This window comes from Poromitra crassiceps, assembly GCF_964638095.1.
Source record: "Poromitra crassiceps genome assembly, chromosome: 30".
NCBI lineage: Eukaryota > Metazoa > Chordata > Actinopteri > Beryciformes > Melamphaidae > Poromitra > Poromitra crassiceps.
The window spans coordinates 10804213-10827040 of NC_139652.1; the positions used below are offsets into that span (position 1 = coordinate 10804213).

At 43.4% G+C, this 22828-nt stretch overlaps 1 protein-coding gene across 2 annotated transcripts in view; it reads left to right on the forward strand.

The window, feature by feature from the left end:
- The first annotated feature begins 369 nt into the window (after positions 1-369).
- The window catches only part of LOC310800562 (tumor protein p53-inducible protein 11-like), an 80272-nt gene continuing 57813 nt past the window's right edge, over positions 370-22828 (forward strand). The window contains exons 1-2 of one of the 2 annotated variants that reach the window (XM_083663177.1): positions 370-499; positions 7045-7177. The gene's annotated coding sequence lies outside the window, so the exon portion shown is untranslated. The remainder of the gene's footprint in view (positions 500-7044; positions 7178-22828) is intronic. The other variant, XM_083663178.1, reaches the window with a different exon arrangement.

Consider the following 22828-nt stretch of genomic DNA (forward strand, 5'->3'; position numbering starts at 1 on the left):
AGGCTAAATCAGGTGTAACCAATGACATTAATTGGCACTGGAACATCTAAATGGAATGGAACCATCATTAATTGTATTAGTATTGCTTTACTTCCTGTTCCTGCTTTACCACCTCAAAACGGTTGCTGTGAAAAGGGTCTATTTTGCCACTGTTTGGTGGAGGGGAGAGTGGAGTGTTTTCCTGTCTTCCTAATAAAAGTAGCCTCCTGTAACCATCCTGGCACAGACCACGTTTTAATAAGGAGTAGTATGAGTGTTACGGTAGAAGCAGCCCCATGTGCGCTTTCGTGCGCGCACTTGCCTTTACGGTAAAGTGGCAGCGCTCTGTCGGATTGTTTGCTTCACCACCGGGGTTTGTGAAACTGAATCCTGCGATGTGAGTCCACACACCAAGGAGGTTCTTCACCACACGGCGCTCTCGTTGCAACACGCACGGAGGGCGGCTTGGATTCGGAGCAAAACTCCCCGAGACAGACACTGCTCAGCTTCCCCACGTAAAGTAAGTAGCCTATTGCTAGATTTCTACTACTAGTGATTCATGTTTTTGCGTTTGACTTTCCCCAAAGAACTAATTCCACTTGAAGATGCGTGTGTGCGTGTGGTTTTGTTTTGATCTCTCTCAAGGGGAGTTATTCATTCCACGCAGCTGCGTGATAATATAAGATAAACAAAAACAATAACAACTTCTTCACAATATGTTTTCATTGGCAAGGTGGTGACATTGTGTCGGCCGCCGTGACAAAATATAAGTCGTGATTTTTCTTGGTAGGCGAGAGAGGCAAAGTTGAGTGTGGCATTCATTCAGAGTTGCTGACGGGCAGCTGATCAGTCAAACCACTGAAGAAAGGCAGCGAGTGACTTTTATCAGATTATCAAACCCTGCTTGTGTTATTAACCGTCGGTTGGTCGCTCATACATCCCACACTCAGTAGGCAGCATACAACTGCGCTTTGCCCGCTGTCTCTGTTTTTCATGCTTCTAGTATGAAGTATGTAGCCTACTAGGCTATTGTGTGTGTGTGTGTGTGTGTGTGTGTGTGTGTGTGTGTGTGTGTGTGTGTGTGTGTGTGTGTGTGTGTGTGTGTGTGTCCATTGACTGTATGTGGACGTATATCATTTGTTGTTGTTGTTGGATGATGATGATGAGGGGATCATGTGGAACTAGATTGACTGATTGGATAATAGTCTTCTTTGTGACTGTACAGTGCCCAATTAAGGCAGCTGCAGCGATCCAAGATATTTCATGAATGCATGAATGCGCCTATCATCTCTCCTGCAGAAGGCAGAGGGGGGCTCTGACAGCGGTAGTGGTCTAGATGAAAGAATGAAAAAGGTTGTCTCTGTGTTACCGTCATCTGAAGTGCAGATGCACTGGGCTATATAGCCTCTGCATTGTCTCGTTGATCTAGGCCTACACTTTACTTCACCAGTGGGATATCTGTTCATTCCTGGGATCCCTAGATCATTCCTCCTGCGAGAGTCTGCTTGACATATTATGTCAGGACTTGTCCCACATGCAGTTCTTCTGTCTGTCTGTTTACGTTCTGCAGTATGTAGGTCTGTTTACGTTCTGCACAGTATTGGTAGGTCGGGACTTGAGCTGGAGCGTCTTTTATGTATTATTTTGTATACTTTCTCATATTTATATTACGCGTCCCCCCCCCCCCCCCCCCCCCCCATTTTTAAAGTTGTGAAATGAATGTCTTGAAGCAGTTTCCCCATGAGGATCCTAAGTTCACCTCATCTCATCTCAAACCTGCAGTGCACAGTCACACCGTCCTGTATTTCAGTGGGTCTCAAACCTTTTGCCTTCAGTACCACCCATTTCCCTGATTTCTGAAACCCAACAACTACCCCTACAACATTTTGCTTAGAAAACGGCAAGAGACCGCTTTAGCATAAGCGATGAATGAATGAACCCACCTTTTGAAGAATAGAACATTACAAAATAAGAAATGGACTGAAAGAATTGCAATTAGCGCCTCCTGATGAGATTTATTTTCATGATTTATTCTGACATTTTTTTCCATTTCCCCCTTTCTCTCAAGTACCTCTGACCACCATGTGTACCCCAGTTCTTTCTCTCAAGTACCCCTGACCACCATGTATATACCCCAGTTCTTTCTCTCAAGTACCCCTGACCACCATGTATATACCCCAGTTCGGGAACCACTGCTCTATTTTAACTTTCAACCTGCAGAGTAGAACAGACGAATGAACAGTTTTAATTTATCCCTCAATTACCTTAGTTGCTTAGTTGGTATTCAACATGCAGAACAAAAGCTAGGCTAACCCAGGGTGCTAGCTTGGGGAGGGGGGGGGGGCAGCAGCAGCCAGTAACATGTGGGAGCAACAGGTGGCTCTTCTATTCTTTGAAAAAAGAAGCATGAAGAAAAATGAGGAGGAACATGAAAGGGTTGAATTCATCACAAAGACACCTTGTAAATATAGCATCCATGAATCAGGCCTTATTACCATGGCAGCGGTAGGACGAGGCTACTGGCTGCTCTAATGATCAGGAATCAACATGTCATCCAGAGTGTGTGCGTGGGGGCGGGCCAGGGGGGGGATTCTAATCAGCCAAGGAGTAGGGGGTTTCCTTCCCTGGTCTTTGTGCCCATGGTGACAAAGTTGCAGCCTTGTGGAACATTAATCAAATAGATAGGGGGTGGGCAGGAGGGTGTTGGATGTCTATCAGTGTTTCCCATAGAAAAATGTTCAGGCCTGGAGGGATTTCGAAACGTACCTCGACCACAACGGTGGGGGCCATTGCTGGCAAGGCAACGCTACACTTTTAGCTAACCTGTTCACATCTATGTTGGCAATGGCATCCCAAGTATCATCATACTATTATGGGATGCGATGCAAACAGTTGTATTATGGGATGTGCGTTTCCCAGGCAATGACGCACGTTGACATGTTTTGGAACAGTGCTGCACGCTGGCACAATGCTCCTAAAAGCAAAATGCTTATTGTTTTGAACTTCTATTACTGTCAACACTGTCCACACCAGTATTGCTGTATTGTATTGTAATAATAATATGCCGTAAAGGTTTATTGAAATTTTGGGGTTAATTTTGTTTTTTTGTTTTTTGTTATTTTGTTATTTTGTTATTTTGTTATTTTGTTATTTTGTTATTTTGTTATTTTGTTATTTTGTTTCCCCTACCATTCTGTAGAATGGTAGGGGAAACACTGTCTATGTTTAGTCATCTTGTGCTGGCTGAGGTATAGATTTGACAACATCCTTTTCATGTGTGGCATTAAACAAAGCAAGCGTTACCACACTTGGACGGCACGGTGGCTCAGTGGTTAACACTGTTGCCTCACAGCAAGAAGGTCCAGGGTTCGAACCCCGGTCCGTCCCAGGTCCTTTCTGTGTGGAGTTTGCATGTTCTCCCCGTGTCCGTGTGGGTTTGCTCCGGGTGCTCCGGTTTCCTCCCACCATCAAATAAAGACATGTATGTTAGGGTTAATACTCCTGTCAGTGCCCCTGACCAAGGTACTGGCAAAAGAACTGGAGTTGGTCCCCGGGCGCTGCACAGTGGCTGCCCACTGCTCCTAGTTCTAGGAAGGTTGCTAGTAGAGGATGGGTCAAATGCAGAGGATGAATTTCCTCAAGGCGATAAATAAAGGATAACTTAACTTAACTTAACTATAGACGGTTTTCACCAGAGCGCAACCCCACAGCGCTTCCTTTTTCTCAGCATTCGGCAAACTGCAGAAATATTCACTCGACATCGTTACTTTTGTTTTCGCCGCTCAGCTATATAGAGGGTTTTCACGGAATGGTCAGTCCTGCACTTTAATGTTTTTTTTTCTTTTATGTCCATAGCAAACACTGCAACAGGAAGTGAGCGGGGGTTCAATTTAGAATGTTTTTGTTGTCAAGTTAAAACCGTCTATAGGATGTTTTCTGCTCTCGCCAGCTTAGCCGTCTATTTGGTGACTCTGGTAAATGGGTCAGATCTGACCTCTGGGGACCTGTGTTTTTCATTGAATGCCTCTGACAGCAGGATGCTGTCACCTCAGCCAACCCAGCAAGCTGCTTAAGTGTCCTTAAGCAAGACATTCATTCCCTTACAGTTCCAGAGGTGCTGTTGACTCAGCTGACCTCCTTATCGCAGGGGGCAAATTAAATAGAATTTGCCTACAAGGACCAATAGATTATCAGAATATTTTTTATTTTCCTAGGAAACTAGAAAACATTTCACTCTCTGTAATTTGGGTAGGCTATAGGGCTGGGCGATATGACGATATATTTCGTCTGGACGATAGAAAATGTATTTTGTCTCATATGATGCTCTATCGTTTATATCGTTGTGTTGCAAATCACACTCTTTACGGCAGTATTGTCCGTCATTTGGATGACGCTGTGCTTTCTTCATTCTGTTTTCTTTTTTACTCACTCACGTCCACACCACAGTCCACACACGCACCAGACTCTGTGTCAACAAGCCCCTTCCGTCCCTTTAGAAGTGGCACAAATCAGCCAGTGAGTAGGTTAAAGAGCAGGGAGATGTTACCTCCACTCCGTCCGCCTAGTCTACCCAGGCATTTGCGCTGTGTTAAGTCCGCGTTTGATCCATATTTGCGTGTGTCCTCCTAACGTTAAACCTGGCAAAACATCTCCTCCCATCCTCTCATCATCCCAAGGAAATCCATTGAGGAGCCGACAACAAAACGTCTATCGTTAGCTTTAGCTTATAGCTTTCCCTGGGTTTAAGAGTTGTGTTGGATAACCGTGAAATCCCGGAGTGGAGTACTTTTGTTGAGTGAACTGAACTGGTAACATGGAAATCCAGAAGTGGAGCATTTTTGTTCCTTTATAAACAAACTGAGAGAACTGGACTGAACTATAGCCTAAATAACTTTTATTCTATCCGTTTTGCTCTAATGTAATCTTTGAAAATCGAACTGGTGGTGTGGTTCAGTTTGTGTTTCATTCTACTGCCCTGCAACTAATTATTATTATTTGTGTTGTAAAGAATAGCCATGCTTATCTGTATTCTGAATGCATGTATCCTTTGTGAGGTTTGACAACATTTTAACTGGTTTAACCGCTACATAAATAAATGGCCATGTGGTCATTTTATATAAACTATCAATTGAATTTACAGAAAATATGCTATATCGTGATGTATATCGTTATCGGGATATGAAATTACCTATATTGGGATATGAGATTTTGGTCATATCGCCCAGCCCTAGTAGGCTATATTAAAGTTTTGATTGCACTGGCAAGGAAAGAGATAATCTGGTGTCAGTGGAGCCAGGCTGTGAAGCTGAAATGAGCCTTGGGGAGTTTAGCAGCAGCATATGTCGATAGCGGAGCTTCTCTCCAGACTTGGCGATGGGGCACTGTGACCATGAGGCAGGCAGAGTGCAGCCCCGGCCTTCACATGATAAGCCTTCTGCACTTTTCTCAAAGCAAGGTAGAGCTGAGCGCAAATCTGCAGGACAAGAGGGCGAGCAGCGACAACGCGAGCACCGGCTATCTGCTTTTCCTCCTCTGATCGGTTGCACTCATGAAAGGTCAGCGATAATTAGGTCAGCGTTGAGATATTTTGAACTCTGGGCGCTAGGGATGCTACGGTGTGGACATTTTCCCACCGGGTAATAAACACGTGACAACACCGGTGTTACCGGTGACACCGTATGTATATGTATGTATGTATGTATGTATGTGTATATATATATAAAGAAGCTCCTCAGCAGTCCTCAGCAGGCCGAGTGCAGCTCCGCCCCATCCCTTAGGTCCTTTACACGCAGCTGGCATACTGCATGCTGCTGGGTAGCCACGGCAGATGTTGACCCCCTTTTCAGTTTGAACCCTTCAGTGATTAATTGATAGTCCAGTTCACAAACACTGCCCACCTTAATTGTTAATTGAAAAGGCAGTAGCCATTTGTGAGCATTATGAATGGAGTGGGTTGCTGAGGGTAGTTCCATGCGTAAATGTAGATCTTGAGAGTGTGGCACCTTGTTTTGAGGTTAGTCTTGGTTCTGCCGGAAGCACTCATCTCCCTGTCAGTGGTTTCTCTAGGGAGAGCTGCTGTGGAAGATCTCTGCCTCAGGATCTTGTATGTTATCGCTGGATACTCTGAGGATGCATACTGTACTAGGAAGTCATTAATTCTTAAGCGCAGCCTGTAGGGATCAGTGGAGAGAAGCGTTGCTTCTGATACACTATTTCTTCAGGTTATTGCAAAAAAAAAAAAATCCCTCAGCAAAATGGTGGTCAGCTATATTTAGTTTAATCTTTCTGCCCTCTGGTGCACCTCTCTGGGGGACTATTTATAGCAAGGATATTGGAAAGACAAACCTAGATGAAGGCTTTATATGCTGGAATCCTCTCTTTTTAATTTCCTTACTCTCTGGTGTGCCATAGGCTGTCATAACGACCCTACGGCAGATGTGCTTTAGCCACAGGCTTTAATAATGACCCTACGGCAGATGTGCTTCTCTTTATTTCCAGCGGGGAAGATTAGAGAAGCCGAGCCCCCCATGTTGCTTTTCAGACCCTGCTTTTTGATGATAGGCTGCCAGTGATATGTGGGGAAAACAGAAAGCCATTCCATTGGTGAGTCATTTCCCCCGGGCAGCTCCAGGTGTCCACAGAAAGATCTAATTTTGGATTTGTTATCTTTTTTTTTCTTTTTCTTTTTTACCTCAATTCTAACAATATATATATATATATGAGCAAAAATTAACAAGCTCAGACACAATAAAGGGAAAAAAAACATATCTACCATCCATATAAGGTGCTTATATACTTTGAAGAGATGTCGCGCATGGGGTCCCACGCAAGGCGTGCAACAGAAACCAGCTGGGCAAGTCACCCACCGCCCGGCCCTAACCTCATCGAGGTAGGCCAGAAACGGCTCCCAAATAGTTAAAAACTTTTTAAGTGAGTTGATTCTCAAGGATCTGAGCCTCTCCATCCTTATAACAGAGATTATGTCCGTCAACCACAGTTGGAAAGATTTTTTATTTTTTATTTTTTATTTAACCAGCTAAGTCATTAAACCTTTCTAACCAACAGGTCATCTCTAAGGGCATCCTGCGGGACATTTGGTGTAAGAAGAGCATCTATCTGCAGGATCATATAACCATCTTCAACCAGGGGGTAGGAGCAAGGCGTGAACCCCATATTTCAGAGAATCGTTATTCAGACAGTAAGTCATCGTTTTATTAATCGTCGTTGTATAGTAGTAGCTCTTGTGTGTCTGGTGAAATGCCATTATAGCCAATGAGTCTTTCTTCACAGTGTCTCTGAAATGATGCATGTGTAGGGTTGTGCTGGTCAGCTGTTCAGAGAGACTGTTGTACTGTGCAGACTAGTGCTTGCAGCTTGTATGTATTCATGCTCACAGTGGTGCATTGTGGTTGTTTGGGCCGGTTGTCTTGACTGTGTGTGCGTGCGACATTTTTTTTTAATGAAGTGGCATGGCGTCAGATTTCCCTTCCTCGCCATTTGGACAAAGTCTCCTATGACTTCTGCCCAGCAGCACTTGTGCATTAATGCATCGGGCCAGTCGACTCGGCTCCGACAAAAGCATGAAGAAATGGAAATGTCTCTAAAGGTTAAGACTGGAGGTTTATGTCTCCATGGACGCTCCTTATCCCCGGCGAGCCGTCCCCATGGACACTGCCAGAGGAAGCCTTCTCCTACAGTCACTCATTGATTTCATTAAGAGGTGGGAGTTCAGCAGTGTGTCACACTGTCATCATTGATATTTGGTCACCACCGATCTGACCACTGTTACCAGTTTACTGCCTTACGGATCACTTCATCTGCCGGCTTCATTTAGCTTGCTTCAGTCAAGGATTTTTTTATTTTTTTTAAGGAAATGGAAATGACTGATTTTGGTCATATTTGGTCAGAGTGAGATAAATATTATTCTTTGAAGAAATAATCTTGTGACTTAATATAAATAATTGTCTGCTACTCTCTTTGCTAGTGTCTCACTATCACCAGATTACCACTTATAAGATGGTTTCAGCTTGGGAAACGCATGGCACACATTTGTCCAAGTCGTGCCATTGAAGCCTGTTTCCTGTTATAGTGGTTTAGATAAGGAGGATCATCTCCCTTGTATGACACAGCTCCCTAATACTATTGATTTGAGTATTCATAAGTCTGTTATGATCAATGATATGACCATCCGGGCCAGACTGGAGGTGCAGTATTAATATCACCGGCCCAGCTGGTGAGCAATGTTCCCTCGTAGGTGAGCGGTGCCCAGTGCTGTGCCATGGATGAGTATGCAGGTTTCTGTTCCAAGCAAACACCACAGCGGCTGCCTGAATTCACTGATTAGTTGCAGGGACACATATCACATAACCCACCCAAACTGTGTTTAACCCATTGATACCTGATGCAGCATTTGTGTGTATATCCCTCATTTGTGTGTGTATCCCTTTAAGACCTAAGGTCTTAAAGGGATACACACACAAATGCTGCATCAGGTATCAATGGGTTAAACACAGTTTGGGTGGGTTATGTGATATGTGTTCATATTTATTTATTTATTTATTTATTTATATAAATAATATATTTATTATTTAAAATGGTTTATTAATATATAATATATAAATAATATATTTATTATTTAAAATGGTTTAATATTGGTACATTGTCCAGGGTTGATTGAGTAGATATGGGAAAAATATGAGTTAAAAACAACATAAATCCCACATCTATAAATCCCATGGTTAGGATACCTATTAGGTGTGTGTTTATTGTTTGGTTATTATAAGGATCCCCATTAGTCTACACCGAAGTGAAAGACTACTCTTCCGTGTGTGTGTGTGTGTGTGTGTGTGTGTGTGTGTGTGTGTGTGTGTGTGTGTGTGTGTGTTGTGTGTGTGTGTGTGTGTGTGTGTGATATTAACAAAATTGTGACATGGCAACAATCTCAACTACCACATGCAGTGATGAGTGGCACATGCTGGTCAGTGGTCACACAATCCCAATGCGAAATGTCACCCATGCCTCAGTCACATAGCGTCTGTGCAACACGCAGCCACCTAGTCTTTAGACTTTCACACATCAAAGCAAGTTCATTGACCAGATTATGCGCCCCCCCCCACCCTAAGCCAAAGTACTCACTACTATTCTGCACATTTTTGAAGGATGAAGCATATTTAATGCAGATGTATGCAAATGCATGCTAACAACCTAGCCCCCTGTCATGCAGATTGATTAGAAACCCACAATATTAAGCCAACCAAAGCTGATGATTAAATCTGAGAATGCTCAGTCAACACTTATGACCCTGTGGAGAATGTTCTCCCCAAGTTGTCTTAGAGAGAAGAACCATCCTGTCTTCTTGGAGAGAACTGTAAGGGATTCCAGAGAGATTGAGAGTGGCGCGAATGGTGCTAGAGATGCGTTTTTTCACGGCACGAATGACACGATTTTCGCCTCATTGCGAATAATACATGCGAGTTTGCTTGAGTGAAGCGTTCCTTTTGCCTCGGTGTGACCGTACAGTAAGACGGACTTTCCATCTCCATTTGTGCGTGATGTGCGCACTCACTTGAGACACAGAGCTGTTCGTTTTGTTTCAAATGGCTCTGAGGTGTCCATTATAGCGCTAGGGGTGTAGCAATACGCGTATTGGTATTGAACTGTTTAGATATGAGCCTGAGGCTTTAGGTTCAATACGCATCGCAAACCGACGGCCAAACAAATCTTTCACTGCTGAACAGTGCAAGTCTTCTACAACAAGGACATCATGGTCAACTAAAAGTGAGAGGATAAAGACGAAAGGTCTTAAAAAAAACATTGCCGTAAATTGAAATAAAACTTTTAACTATAAATAATTTCAAACAATAAATAATCCAAGGACATTTCTCTGGCATTTCTACTTTTTTGCTTTATCGAAAACATACCGAACGGTGACCCCACTGTGTCCTATCGAACCGAACCGTGACTTTTGTGAACTGTTACACCCCGATATAGCGCTGCTTGGATAGGATTTGTTGTCCTTGCAATAATGTTGGGGCTTCCCTTTCGTTCTCGTCGGACAAGACACCATCCGATGCATCCAACCGACTGGAAAGTAAACTTCCGGGATGTTTATCCGTCCTCCGTGCTCAAGTTGTTTTGTTTTGGAATCGTGCTTTGATGGTTGGATATTGCGTAAAACGCATCACGGACACAAGAACGCACAAGAACACACATTGAGGTACACCTTGCACATACGACATACCCGTCCGGATCTTGCATATCTTGTGCAGGTGTATTTGTGTGGCTAGTATAGTTGCTTTGACAGCGCTGAGGAAAAACCTTCCCCCTGCCCTGAAAGCAGCTTATGTCGGTTAGGAACAGTCGCAGATTTGATCCCCAATTCTTTCTAAATGCTCGAGCTGTCAAGTCTTGTAACCCAGCCCTGTAACACAGAGGATCTCTACTACAAGACTGGCTTTGTTAGGACAGAGCTTTATTGTCAACGCGGGATACTGTTTTAATGCTCATTGACTAATTTCTCCCACTGAGTGTCTGAGCAACAGCACACAGTAATCCTCAGACATGTGCTCATTTCTGTCATTATGACACATTAACTTTGATCAGTTGTGGTGCTTATTTTGTGCCTCTTTGAAAGTATATTACCCATTATATTTGTCAAGGCAATTGAATAGTGCGGCAGCTTGAGAATAGCTTGTCAGTGCTTACAGCCTAGCAATATTTTATTGTAAGAAAGGGATATTTTGGGGGGTTGATTTTGTACTTTCTCCAATAGAGTGCTGTTTGTTTTGTGGTAACTATAGTGATGTCAGTTAAGATTTGGTTAGGTCAGAGCTATGGAATATTAAATCATTCATCTTTGCTCACTACATCTCAGCCTTTCTAATCCTCAGCTGTGGATAAACTACAGGTTATTATGAGCTCCTTTTTAAAATACTAAAATGTGAAATTATCGGTTATCGTATTGTATCGGCCATGAGTTGCAGGTAATTATCGGTTATCGGACGGTATCGTATCGGCTGAAAAAAAAAATCCATATCGTGCATCCCTAGTCTGTTCAAATGCAATTTTATGGCAAGCCAAGCAGCGGATATTCTAAAAATGTAACCAGTCTCTTACATAGCTCATTCAATATTGAGCGTGGACAATTCCAATCAGAAGTTTAATTTTCTTCCAAATATAATGCAGTCATGCAATCATGAAGCAGGCCCATTCCAAGGGAATAAGATGAACATGGGCAGATTCTCTATTAGGACCAGGAGACAACAGCAACATTTCCTTGATTCAATCTCATCTCTACCTCATCACGCTTTAACATCAGCCATGCTGTGCAGGCATTGATCTCTACCTCATCACACTTTAACATCAGCCATGCTGTGCAGGCATTGATCTCTACCTCATCACGCTTTAACATCAGCCATGCTGTGCAGGCATTGATCTCTACCTCATCATGCTTTAACATCAGCCATGCTGTGCAGGCATTGATCTCTACCTCATCATGCTTTAACATCAGCCATGCTGTGCAGGCATTGATCTCTACCTCATCATGCTTTAACATCAGCCATGCTGTGCAGGCATTGATCTCTACCTCATCACACTTTAACATCAGCCATGCTGTGCAGGCATTGATCTCTACCTCATCACGCTTTAACATCAGCCATGCTGTGCAGGCATTGATCTCTACCTCATCATGCTTTAACATCAGCCATGCTGTGCAGGCATTGATCTCTACCTCATCATGCTTTAACATCAGCCATGCTGTGCAGGCATTGATCTCTACCTCATCACACTTTAACATCAGCCATGCTGTGCAGGCATTGATCTCTACCTCATCACGCTTTAACATCAGCCATGCTGTGTAGGCATTGCTCTCTACCTCATCACACTTTAACATCAGCCATGCTGTGCAGGCATTGATCTCTACCTCATCATGCTTTAACATCAGCCATGCTGTGTAGGCATTGCTCTCTACCTCATCACACTTTAACATCAGCCATGCTGTGCAGGCATTGATCTCTACCTCATCATGCTTTAACATCAGCCATGCTGTGCAGGCATTGATCTCTACCTCATCATCACGCTTTAACATCAGTCATGCTGCTGTGCAGGCATTGATCTCTACCTCATCATGCTTTAACATCAGCCATGCTGTGCAGGCATTGATCTCTACCTCATCACGCTTTAACATCAGCCATGCTGTGCAGGCATTGATCTCTACCTCATCACGCTTTAACATCAGCCATGCTGCTGTGCAGGCATTGATCTCTACCTCATCACGCTTTAACATCAGCCATGCTGCTGTGCAGGCATTGATCTCTACCTCATCACACTTTAACATCAGCCATGCTGTGCAGGCATTGATTGGCCACTGGCTTGGGTTGATTCCCTCATTTGTTTCTGTGTAAACTCACCTGAGTGTAAACTCACCTGAGCCCTCATGGCATTTGTGTTGCTTGGTAAAAAAAAAACCTGATGAGCAAGCTGTGTGGGTGTACTCACTGAGAGGGAGCTGTGACAAATTGACATAATTATTTCTATAGACTGACTTATTAACAGCTATGACCGAGCCATTAAGAACCTTTTCCTAGGCATTAAGCAGTGGGATATAATCATAGTTTAAGCATAGACATAATTTTATTTAAAGGATAAGTTCACCCAAAAATGAACATTCAGTCATTATCTGCTCACCCCCATGCCGGTGGAAGGTCAAGTGAAGTTTTTTTAGTCCACAAAACATTTGTGGAGTTTTCCAGGGAAACAGAGTTACAGCGTTCTCCTAAACAATTGAAGTGATTGGTGACCAACTTTCAAATTTAAACAAAAACATCAAATGCCTCCATACTGCTCATCTGGCATAATTCCGAGATGCCATGTTGACTTGAAAATACGTCATTGGTCACCATTCACTTCAATTGTTTTTAGCGGAATGCTGTAAACTCTGTTTCCCTCGAAAACTCCACAAATGTTTTGTGGACAAAAAAAAATCCACCTAACCTTCCACCGACATGGGGGTGAGTAAATAATGACTGAATTTTTATTTTTGGGTGAAGTTATCCTTTAAAGGATGGCTTTACCGTGGGGAATATGAATATATATCAATCTCACGCCCCTAAGGTTTTAGAATCCGTTGAAATATTTTGAAATTGGAGCTTCACTGCCTGACCTATCAGGCATCTCTCACATTTTTAGGGAAGCCGGATGACGCGTTACGCGTCACCCGGCTTCCCTCCCCGCTTGCGGAACTCGAGCGCCTATGAACTACAAGTCTTGTGAGCCATGGTCCCGCCTCTAGAGGTCCTCCACGCCCCTTCAGAGCTCTCGACGAAAAGCAAAAGGCAGCCATCTTGTCCACCCGCATAGCATACTGTAGCTAGGTTAGCTTTCCATAGCTCCTTGCCAAGAGACCATATCTCTGGAACGGAAGCACCAGAAGACACGGGACTGGCGGCATTGGAAAGCTCGTCAAATTTTACATCTAGTAGTAGGTGAGTTGAAGTAACGAAATCAACGCTGAGCAATGTACCCATTTTTACACATTTTTACAGAAAATAGTTACAACATCAGATGCGCGTAACTCCTACGAAAATGCCTTAAAATGCATGAAAATTTTTTTATGAAGACATCTCCCGACATATATACTACCGTTTACATTTGGTGCAATTTGGAGGCAATTTTATTTTCGATTTATTTCTTCTTCTTTGTATCTTTTATTGTCGAAGCCTTCTTCTTCTTCTTCTTCTTTGAGTTTTATGGCGGTTGGCAAACATATATGTGCATTACCGCCACCTACTGGAGTTTGATATCAGCCAAATGCCTGAGGGGTGGGCATGAAAACGAAGGCCACGCGAGCCCAGTGCATTGTGGGAAATGTAGTATTTCGGGTCCCCGCACCCGCCCCTCCCCTCCACCACCCCCCCCCCCCCTCCACACAGAGTGGATTTCTGGTGATATCTCTGGCGGGAAACAACCAATTTCAAAAATTTCAACGGATTCGAAAACCTTAGGGGCGTGAGATTTAATATATATTCATATTCCCCACGGTAAAGCCGGCCTTTAAGGAAGTGAACAATCACAACTTTCAGACACAAACACGAGCAGCAACACATTGTGCAGTCAGCTGTTTATTCACCAGCCTTGGTCTAAGGTTCAGTAGTTCCATTGACTACGTTTACATGCACATAATATTCCACTATTATTCGGATAATGACAATATTCTGAATTTGATAAGGGTCATGTAAACAGCATATTCCAGTTGCATTTTCCGAATTTGGCCTTTTTCCGAATTTAGCATTTTCCGATTAAGACATCTGGGTTATTCCAGTATTATTCGGGTTTTCTTTGATCATGTATACAGCGTATTCGGAATATGTGTCTCAATCAGGGTTTTTACCGCAGTTTGTGACGCATGATTCATGTTTGTGGTCAACTGATCTGTGCTAGAAAGCGCTAGAAGAGGCGATATGATTATTAGAATCCGTCATCTCTGGCATGCGAACAGAAAAGCCCACATTTCTGATCGGGAGGAGGTGAGAAACATCATTTGGTTGTCCACGGAAGTCCAAAGTGCTTGCGACCCTGCGAGGTAATAACGTAGGCTACTAGCCTACTTTTTATGAAAGACTTGGATGTGCAAATAATCGCGACACCAAACTTTCCAGCAGCAAGCTCCTGAAATGGACCAAGTGATCCTGGTGAGAATAGTGCTGCTCTCTTTATTCTCAACAGAAAAACTCCGCCTACCTGCATCTCTCTCTCTCTCCCCCCCTCCCTCACATGTCGGGGAGGGCGAGCTACGGCTGCATGTAAACGGGAATATTAGTGGATTATTCATTTAGTCGGAATATTGTCATTTTCCGAATATGGGAAAAAACCCGGAATATTGTGTGCATGTAAACGTTGTCAGTGACTGCTGCTGCAGTGGGCTATTGAACCAGATGTCTCCCTGATAGCAGTAACACAGGCTGTCTGAGCTACTCCTGCCAGCCTAATGTGGCTTGAATGCATCTGGGCAATGGTGTCATTTTCTCACACTCAAATGCATGCACACACACATGCACACACACACACACACACATGCACACGCACGCAAGCACGCGCGCGCACACACACACACACACACACACACACACACACACACACACACACGCACACACACACGCACACGCACACACACGCGCACACGCACGCAAACGCACACACACACACACACAGAGTTGGAGCAGCTGTTAGATGAGAGGAGATGAGATGGAACGCTTTTCTTCTCCAAGTCTGGGTCCAGAAGAAAGTGGTATCCTTTGTTTAAGCTTTGTTTATCTGAAAAGTGCGCGCGCTGCAGGCCACGTTCCACTTCCTGTATAAGGCCGTGTTCCACTTCCTGTATCAGGACATAACATTTCCTTGAAGAGCGGTAATGAGCCCTCAGGAATTGTCAGAAATTCTGTTGGCTCTCAATAATCGGACTATTTTGCACAAGTCGATAGCTTAACACGTTGAGTGCCAAGGACGAGATATCTCGGCTTACATGATCCAACCGTTGAGTGCCAAGGACGAGATATCTCGGCTTACATAAACATTTTTTTTTTTTGACGGTGGGACATCGATCGACCCCTTTTACGTCTCCTGTGCCAATATTGGAGGAAGAGAATGTGTATAATCTATTTTACCGACCACTAAGTGGCGACAGTGCTCTCCAGACAGAGAGAAAGCTGAGCAAAGAACAGCCACGGGTCCCAGGGAGAAAGCCATTCTAATTTTCAAGGAAATAGCTGGGCGAAGACGCTTTCGATTTCACACACACTTACACACACACACACACACACACACACACACACACACACACACACACACACACACACTCGAGTACCTTTGCGCATGAATAAGACCAGAATCGCAAAAGCTTCTTCAAAGCTCTCAGCCGACACCTCAAGAAACGAGCGAGCCCGTTTTACAGTAATCCAGACTGCCCGAGAGCGGCCGCGGAGCCAGCGGCAGCAGCACAGACGGAGGGAGGAGTTTGGAGACACACACACACACACACACACACACGCACACGCACACGCACACGCACACACACACAATACAGTATACGGACTTGCCCAAGGGCACCCATAATCACAGGCACGTGAGGTGGTTCTAAAAATCCATTTATCTCAAAACTCTCTGAAAATCTCTGAAACCATGCTGTACTCAACGGCTAATATCTACATAACTACTAACTCTACAAACTAACTCTTTTAGACAGAGAAAGCACACATTCTATTAGTTCTTTTTAGATGATTGGTGTTCACGAAGTCTTAACAGAAAAGAATCCTCGGCTCTTGTAAAATGAGCCAGAATCCTCAAAAAAAAACCTGGCAGAACCTACCTACAGCATTGAAAAAAGGGCTGGCAGTCAATGTGTTAACAAGCGAAGGTTTCAAAACGGCTATGTTATTTGTGTGTGGGGGGGGGAAACATGGTGACGTTTACTTTGAGGTGGTGTTTAGAGGTATATATTGGTTTGAGGTGGTGCTTAGAGGTATATTGCATCTCAAGATTGTTGTCCATTATCTGCTGACAGACAAGGGAGAGGTTGTGCTTTGTGGGAGATAATAACATGTAATATTATCTGTACTACCCACTATTGATTTTGTGTCACCAAGAGCCTTTATTATTTGCCCTGTGTCTATAGAATGGGACAGCGATGGACAAACCAATCACAGAGGCTGAATGGTAACAATGCTGGTGGCGTGTGAATCTGCAGCTGTGTGCGTTGTGTTTTTGTGTTTTTGTGGTAGACCTGTGGCTGCCTACTAAGAGAAACTGAAAAGTTCAAGCAATTCCCCCTATAGTTGCATTTGGGCATGCAGGGCAACACAAACAATGACACTATGACAGTGTGATGAAATGTTGAAATACTCGTAAGGGCCAGGGGGCGGGGCTGTGAGAGTCTTCACTGGCCTCACGATTCGATTCGATTAGGATTCATCTGTCTTCGATTCCATGATGCATCTTCTCTATACAGCTCAAAGTATCGCAGCTCCAATTATCATCACATCCTCAATTTTCTATATTATTAGATTTATTACTGCACATGGCTACATTTTCGTCAATTAATACAACAAGCAGTCAGATAAATATCACCCCTTTTTGGGGCCGTTGTGCAGAATGCACGGCAGGGCCCTTACATTCCACTCTGTCGCCCAGACCATTTTAGCACGGATTCAGGCAATGTAATGTCTTTCCGCTTTCCAGTCCGGTAGGTGGCGGTAATGCACCTCTGGCTAATATTGTGGCTAGCTCGTTCAGAGAGTTCCACAAGAGCCGTCGTCGGACATTTCACCGTCTGGTGCCTCTCTCGATCCGACTAGGAATTTATTGATTCGATTTTTGAGGAGTTGACATGTATCGTCTTTTTTGTCCTAATGTAAAGCAGCTGTGAATGTGACAGCATTCGGTTGCGGCTGCTCCTGTCCTATTCCAACAACTCAACTTGTTGAGAAGAAGAATGCAAAGAGTCGCATTTGGAAATATCAGTCCCCAAAGTCCCATCTGCAAAAAGTGTGAAAGGGAGTTCCAAACCAAACTGGGTAGCACATCCAATCTCGCCAAGCAGCTGAAAGACAGGCACCCAGACCTGTTCAAATAATTCAAGGTGGGTTACTTCTTTCAAACGGTGTAAAATAACACGTTTAACAACATATCAAACAGACCTTATCCTGTCACATTCGTTTTTGAGATAGCTGGCAATGCATTGTGTAATTGTGTAACCAAAAAACGTTTGCGCTCACGTTAACGTGTTTTGTAATGGAATCATTATCATCATGGGACCCGGCTAATACCTGGTACAGCGTTAGCTAGCATAGTGTAACACGTGTGCATGCAATGTTTGTAATGGAAACATTATGGGACACGGCTAATAGTCGGACTTAGCCATAGTTCAACATGGCATCAAAATAAATACAAGCTTCTTTCGGGTGAAACATGTCCGTGAATTAAAACTAGCTACATAAAATTGCTTGCACTCTACATGTGTGTATGTGCAGTTGTCTTTATCATCTCTTTATTTTAGTAAATCTCACTGACGTTACTTTCCATTTAACAGTATGCAAGAGATGAAGATGAAGAGGAAGGCACAAGTCGCGGAGCCCAAAAGACCACCCAGCAGACAATTCCTGATGTTTTTGAAAAGCAGAGGAAATATGACTCGCATGAAGCAAGAAAGTGTGATAGGGCATTGGCAGAATTCCTATGCATCGATCAAATACCAATATACACCGTTGAAAAAAAAGGATTCCAGCAATTCTGTGAAATAAATTAAATTATAATATTTAATATAATAATAAAATTAAATACTTGAGGGCTACATGCCACTGGTGTTGCACTGTCTGTACTCACTGCCATACAGAGTTGAATGTAAGAAGAAGTAAGCAGAAGCACATTGTTTTGTTTTAAAGTTGAAGGCTACATGCCATTTGTTCATTGAAAATGGTTGCATACTTTAATAAAGGAGAATATGTTCAAGAAATATCAGTCTGTTTTTTTTTACCGTGGTACCGAAATTGGTACAACGGCCCTATGCCAGGTTTCGACCTGGCCTTGTTTATTTAGAAAGTGCATTAAAATCTAAATGTCAACATAAATGTTAAACATAAACGATTCACCGATTCATCTGTCAACGATTCGATTTGATTCCACGCCTGCCGCATAGCGATGCATCTTCAAAACTGATTAATTTTGACACCCCTAGTGTGTGGCAAATTGCTTACCACAAAGCACAGTCCCTTATTTCCAACATGTCAACACACTGTCATCCATTTCCTCACACCTGTCGGTGTTTCGTTTCATCACACCTGTCTGTGTTTCTGTGTTGGAATGTTGAACTAAGGGCTTGTTTTTGTTTTGTTGCAAATTGATGGTCAGACTGGGAGCGATGGAAGATAGTGACCTGAAAAACCTAATACTTGTCATTCTGGCCCTCTCCGTCTCTAGAGTCGTTAACGCTGCTTAATAGCTCACTAAAGCAACACCCGCACAGCACTAACGTTGATTTTATTGGCCGTTACTGTGGCTGAGAGACGATCTTGGGTTACTCATTTGTAGCGTGTGAAGCTGTGTGTGTGCGTGCGTCTGCATGCACTCTTTATTTTCTGTCACATTATTATTACTACAGATGGGCCAGAGGAAGCCTCAGGAGTGATGAGTGCAGGATTATATGACCAGCGTCTTTCAGGTCGACACGGTATACTGTATTCAGGAGAAAAACAAAGTCAGATGACAGCGCTGCTAAAATTGCAAAAAAAAAAAAAAAAAAAAAAATGTTACATGTTGCTCGACACGGATGAAAACATGATGGATATTTTCAGTCTGGGTTTCATTCTGACCTTTACCGAGCAATTAATGGCAAATGTAGTGACGCAGACTGAGCTCTCGAATAAATACTCTCCCGTCACCGTCGTCCAACTGGGCTGCCTAGCAACCAGGTAGCGCTTCAGCAAACAAGACTGACTGAGCGAGGAGGCAGCGAGTCAAAGGCTTGTAGAAATGTGGCACCTCTCAGGGATCATTCTGCTTCACTACCCTCTGTTGATTTTGCGGAGAATTGACTTATTAAATGGTTTGTTTCAATGATCATGTATCGGCATTCAAAACCATGACAGCACTTTAAAGGACGGCTTTACCGGTAATCAACCCACTTTGTTTCATATATAATCTCGGAAATAATAGGCAGTGTTTTAACCTTCTCTCTCTGTTTACCCCACGGAGGAAAAGGCTCCATGCTGCCTGCAGAAACTCCGCCCCCACTAGCTCATTAAGTCATTAAGGCTTGTTAAAGGAACACTCCGCCCATTTTCAACCAGCTTTGTATCATTAGAACATCAGTAGTATATCAGAAAACTGTAAACGGTTTTGAAGTCCGTCATTTAATTTGACAGTTATTGAGTGTTAAAGTGTGGACCAGTGACATCACTGGTCCACACTAACTCAAATGAATAACTCATTAACTCAAATCAACTCTCAATAACTGTCAAACTATTCATCATTCATCTAGTTTGACAGTTATTGAGAGTAGATTTGAGTTAATGAGTTATTAATTTGAGTTAGTGTGGACCAGTGATGTCACTGGTCCACACTTTAACACTCAATAACTGTCAAATGAAATGACAGACTTCAAAACAGTTTACAGTTTTCTGATATACTACTGATGTTCTAATGATACAAAGCTGGTTGAAAATGGGCAGAGTGTTTGTCCACGATTAAAGGAGAATTTTGTTGTTTTTTAACCTGGACCCCTCTCCTCACATTAATTATGATCTGACGACTCACCCAGCGATCTCCGCAGCGTTTCTGGGGGCCAACTGGCCAACTGGCCAACTGGCCAGCCGGCAGGAAAGTATCGCGGGACTTGACGAGACTTGGTGACCGAGATCACGAATGAGGTAATTTGATCCCTGGGAGACACCAGGAAACAGCCCCGGGGGGAATATCAGTCTGGTGTTTGTTGAGGGATGAGATTATGACGATATGTGGCCAAAACGGGAATAAAACTGGCTATTTACAGTAGATGCAGGAAAAACAGGCTGCCACTTGGCCCCCTCGGAGCTCCATTTTACGACTGGCTTGGACGCTATTGATCTCAAAACAACGCTAGGACGGCCAGAAACACCAGTTCCTGTTCACACTTTGAAGGGGCGCCAGGAGGAACAGAAACTCAGTCGGCTGTGGGACAAGCTGCCGCCACACACTGCCCTCCAGAGGCCAGGAGCCCCTCCAAATTGCTTTTATTACTTACTCATCGATATGGAAGAAAGCGTGGAGAATGTCTCCGCCCCACAGGTTTCACCAGAGACATGGCACCTTCTGGAAATTACAAACCTGTCCCCCCTAAATACCCCAGGTTATTTAGAATCGGCAGAGCCAATACGTTCAGAGAAGCAAACGATGGGGTGCTGTAAGGCCACACTGCCTGTTCGGCACTGCAGTCTGTGCACAAGCCTAGTGGTGTTTTGCACGTCCTGGATGGCTGCACAATTAATCAGAGATAATAGTATGTTGCCATTTTGTTTCCACAATTAAAGTGCAATAACTTCACCCCCAGGTCTGAGCATAACTCCGCCCACTGCATCATTTTGAACAATGAAAAAAAAAGTGAAGGGGCTGGTGAGAGGGGGGCTGGGAAGGGGCTGCACCGTTTCACAGAAGGGTGGGGGCACTATGACATATAGATAAGTGCCAAACGGTCAAATCTACAGTATGTCAGCATTGGCCCCGCCTTTTCAGGGCTGATTGCTGACAGCAGATGACACGTTGAGCCATTTCTGACCCATGAAATGCTGATTGTCATGAATTTGGCGTCAATGTCAATATTAACAGCAGGCACCAGTATTGATGTATTTCATGACAGTACATTAATATCATTTTGTTTACAGCAACAACAACAAAAGCAAATACATTAGTGTGGAGTATCTCTTTAATAAGTCTGCAATCCAGCTACAGTATATTGTTTGTTTGTCAGTTCTTCCCGAAAGTCCAGGTGTGGTACATCAGCTGCTTCTGTGTGACCAATCAACTTTTGAATGTGCGATATGCACCCATGTAGGGTTGTCAAAAGTATCGATAGTATCGATAAAAGTCAATACTAAAAATTTGAAACGGATACAATACTCATTTGCAACAGGTATTGATAGTATCGATAAGTATCAATACTAAAAATTTGAAACTGATACAATACTCATTTGCAACTGTATCAATATCAGCAGTGCTTTCTCTTAATGAAAAATCACATACCACATTTGTCCCTCCCTGTCATTGGTGGATATCTTTTGCTTCAACAAGTTAAAAGTATTCTGATAGGCTGATGACTAGAGCAGGTGTGATCTGCTGTGTTGTGATAGGCTGATGACTAGAGCAGGTGTGATCTGCTGTGTTGTGATAGGCTGATGACGAGAGCAGGTGTAATCTGCTGTGTCAGGTCAAAGTTTTTAATGAGTTTTATCAGGCCTAGATTATGGAGAAGCGTGCATCTGTCCATTCATCTGTCTTTGTTTATTTTTCATGCCTCTTGATGTGTCATCATCCCCCCGCGTGGTATCGAAAATGGTATTGAGTATCGATATTTTCCTGGGTATCGGTATCAAAGTAGAAATTCTAGTATCGTGACATCCTGACCCATGTGACCAAAACAAAAGTGAAGATGGAGAAGCAGGCAGAAAGAAACAGAGAAACCTGACGTAGACCATCTCTGAAAAATGTCCTAAAGTGGAAATAAGGGATTGACCCAGCTTTAGAGAGGAAGGTCGTCCTCCTCCTCCCGAGTCTTAACATGAAAACATTTTAGTTCCTAGTCTAGGAGCTCATCGTCTGTCATTTGGACATACTTTGGTTTTAAACCAAATGGAGACAGACTAACGTTAACAACTACAGATTCTGTGCAATCAGAGATAACTATAGAAACTTGACTACTACGCTAATGCATATTATATAGGGTAGCAGCCAAGAAGGGGATTTAATGATTAATGCATTAAATAAGTGGCCAAATGTAGATGACGTGATGCCACAATGAAATATTTGCAGCTCAGCTACAGTGGAGTTCAATAGCAGATATCAAAGAGCAAGCTTATTTCTATCATTTTTGCATCCACGTTCAAAAATCATAGGAGCACGACTCTCCCTTTTTCCTCAACTGGAAAAACTTGCTCTCTTGCTGTTACTGTACTATGCTACTTATCACGATCTGCTCTCTCCACCTACTTACAACAAGTTCAAACACGTCCTGTGGAGGTTGTATAATGTATACAGGCATTTCTGGTTAGTGTAAGAAATCACGAACTGAAGGAGGAGGCAGATTGAGGAAGATGTTCTGGCTGCACCAGAA